A 3,306-nucleotide genomic window follows, 5' to 3' on the forward strand; every position below is an offset into this window, starting at 1 on the left:
CACAATCCCTTCTCCATTCTCCTCTTCAGATTCTGGGCACACACACATGCATGTACCTGGTGTAAGTTTTAAGCTGCTGGGTCCAGGACTCAAACCACAGTCGACTAAGTGGGAGTCCAGCGGCATAACCATTATACCACCTGCTGGTTCCTCTAATAATCTTTTATATTTATTGTAACATCCCTTCTTCATTTCTGATTTTATTTATCTGAGTTTTTCTCTTTCTTTGTCTTAGTTAATCTAGCTAACAGTTTGCCATTTTTTGTTAGCCTCTCAAAGAACCAGGTTTTCATTTCATTTACTTTATGTATTACTCCTTTGAGTTCTATTTTATTTATTTCTGCTCTGACCTTTATTATTTCTTTTCTTCTATTACTTTTGGGTTTTGCTTGTTCTTTTTTTCCAGCTCCTTGATATGTGTGGCTATGTTCTTTATTTGCCATCATCTACTTCAATAAATGATGTTTGCCACTGAAGAAACAAATAAAAACCTCCTGTAAAAAAAACGGAATAAATTCCAGACCTGATGAAGATTCAAATGTGAACGTAAAACACAAAAATGCTAAAGCGAATGATCGTTCTTTGAAAGTGTAATAAGATGAAGGCTTTTCATCTTGATCCTGAGATGACAATGTGTGATGAAACGCAACAGCTCAAGGACAAAGATTATAAAGAATTGTTATGGGGCCAGGTAGTGGTACAGTGGTGACACAGCTGGACCCACATGGTAAGGTGGAGATTGCATCTCCAGACCTCTCTGAGAAGGCGAGGTGTATGTGCCTTCATTTGGCCTGGTTTGTGGTGTGAAGAACCTGTTGAGGGTGCCTGTCTCACCCTCTCAAGGAAGAAATAAATGAACACCAAAAACAAACAAAAAAACAAAACAAAGCAACAACCAAAAAACAGAAAGAATTTGCTGATCTGAACTTGAAGCATCTTGTAGATGGGATTTTGCTCTCCAGCATTTCTTTCCTGGGATGCATGCCCCTGTGATTGTCTTCATGTACTAGGGTCTCACAGTTTTCACTGCTCCCATGTCTGTCCTTGTGGACTTGGCTTCTGACTGAGCCTACACAGTCCCAGAAGTATGAGTTTGGAGTTGGGGACATGCGGACTGAAAGTGGTGGTGGCTCCCTGTGGAGACTATCCAAAACCCAGACGCAGAACATCCTGGGGCTTGCTCTTCACCAGACTCATTATTGTGATTTGCCTTTGTCTATCTGAGGGCTCTTATCTTTTCGTGAACTCTATTACTGTTTAAATTAGCCATAGTCAGTGTCTGTTGCCTAACTTCAAATAATTTTACTGAATAATCTCTTTAGAGAAAAAGCATTCCTGGCACCCTTCAAAAATGACAAAGCCTTCTACCTCCAAACAACATTGCAAACAAGTCAAAAGAAAACCAACACAATGGGAAAATATTTACAGTGAGACTAAAGTACCAATGAAAGGAAAACAGTATTAACAGTCAATTCACAAAAGAAAAATACCAGTCACCATTAGACATGAAAAGATGTGTCATCTTTCTAATAAACAGAGCAAGTCAAACTTTAAAAAATCAGATATTTAACGCCTCTGAGATTTTCCAGGGTGACATAAATCAGTCCATACTGGTGAATGTTCACATCTGCTGTACAAGAAGGGCTGCTTATAAATCACAGAAGTGGGGCACAGCTGAGCTGCATCACAGACAGGAGATGCTGATGTGGGGAAGCACCCACCAGGTCTTGGGTGGATTGCTGCAAGGCTGGGTGCGAGTAGCAGAGAGGGCAAGGGGCCATGCCCTACCCAGGGCACTCAGAGGGATCTCCTCTGCCTCCTAGCTTTTTCACTTGCCTTTCACCTAGAACTGGTCTGCAGAGAGCCGGCTCCTCTCCTTTCTTGACAGGATTGTGTGCTTGCAGTGTCCTGAGTGCACTTTTGTTATGTTGCCAAAATACAACCTAAAGCATTCTGCTGTTAAATAATTCAGGAGTTGCCTTGGTTAAAACGTTCATTTCTCTTTGCTGTACCTCTTAAGACTCAGAGCAAGAAAGTAGAAAATAGTGAGAAAAAAATGCTTACAATTAATGTTATGGGAACATTGATGCTTTGAAAATATTTTTATCCCTTAGAAGTGAGGAAGCAAATAGTAAACCAAAATTTAAATGTGAACTTCTCAAAATATTGTCCTTGGGTCATGTCCATATAAATACTTCTCCAATATTCAGGAGGGAGTTTGCCAAGAGGGTGGATGGTTCTCTGGCTGATCTTACCTGCATTTCTCTCGTGAAGCCTGTGGAAGATGAAGAGGAAAGATCATCAAGCCTTTATGTTTTTTATGTTTGTTACTTTCATTAAGGTAGTTCCATTAGGGAGGGGTGTTGAGAATTTTATTTTTTCCCCCCAAGTAAAATTGGTTTTCTCTAATACTGTAGACTTCAACAGTGCTGTTTCTGTCCCTCAGTGACAGACCTGACAACACCTATGCCTATTAACATATTAAAAAAAAGAAACCACCTTTATCATTTAAAAACTATGTCAATGATTTAAGAAAAGATAGAATAGGGGCCAGCAGATGGTGTGGTAGTTAAGGCATTGGACTCCCACATGGCCACCACAGTTTGAGTCCTGGACCTGGCCGCTTGCTTTCTCACTTTCTCTCTGTCTGGTGAGCACATGTGCCTCATAATAAAAAAAAAAAATAATAATAAAAATGGCAAAGTTAAATAATTTTTAAAAAGGAAATAGATATGGGGATGGCAGGTGGTGTGGTGGTTAAATGTGCTGGACTCCCACAGGACCAGCTACAGTCCCAGACCTGGAAGCTTGCTTTCTCACCTTCCCGTTCTCTCTCTCTCTCTCACTCTGTCCCTCTCTGGTCAAATTAAAATAAATGAATAAATAAATACAATAATTCTTTAAGAAAAAATATATAATTATCATTCATAATGCATATTGATGATAGCATCAATAATTAGTAAGGCAATTTTAGAAATGGCTCTTGCCTGCAAGGACAGAACCTCCATGTCTCTCTTCCCAGGCAGTTAAAACTCCCTTCTCCCAGGATGCAGCGCCAGTTCCGTTCATCTCCTAGTCTGTGCTGGAGGAGCTTCTACCTGTAGTAGCTCTGGGAGTATCCAGGTAAGAGAGTAGGGGAGTTTCAGGGGTCAGTGGGAGCAGAGGAGACCACCTTCTTGGAAATGGGGCACCCAGAGCCTATCCTAAAAGTTCCTATCTCCCATACCAGAAGCGATTTGCTTTTCCCAGCTTTTAGTGTACATCTTCTAGGGAAGACGTGCACACAGTTCCACGAACATGGGTAGG

The sequence above is a fragment of the Tupaia chinensis genome, unplaced genomic scaffold (assembly GCF_000334495.1).
Source record: "Tupaia chinensis unplaced genomic scaffold, TupChi_1.0 Scaffold000634_1, whole genome shotgun sequence".
Lineage (NCBI taxonomy): Eukaryota > Metazoa > Chordata > Mammalia > Scandentia > Tupaiidae > Tupaia > Tupaia belangeri.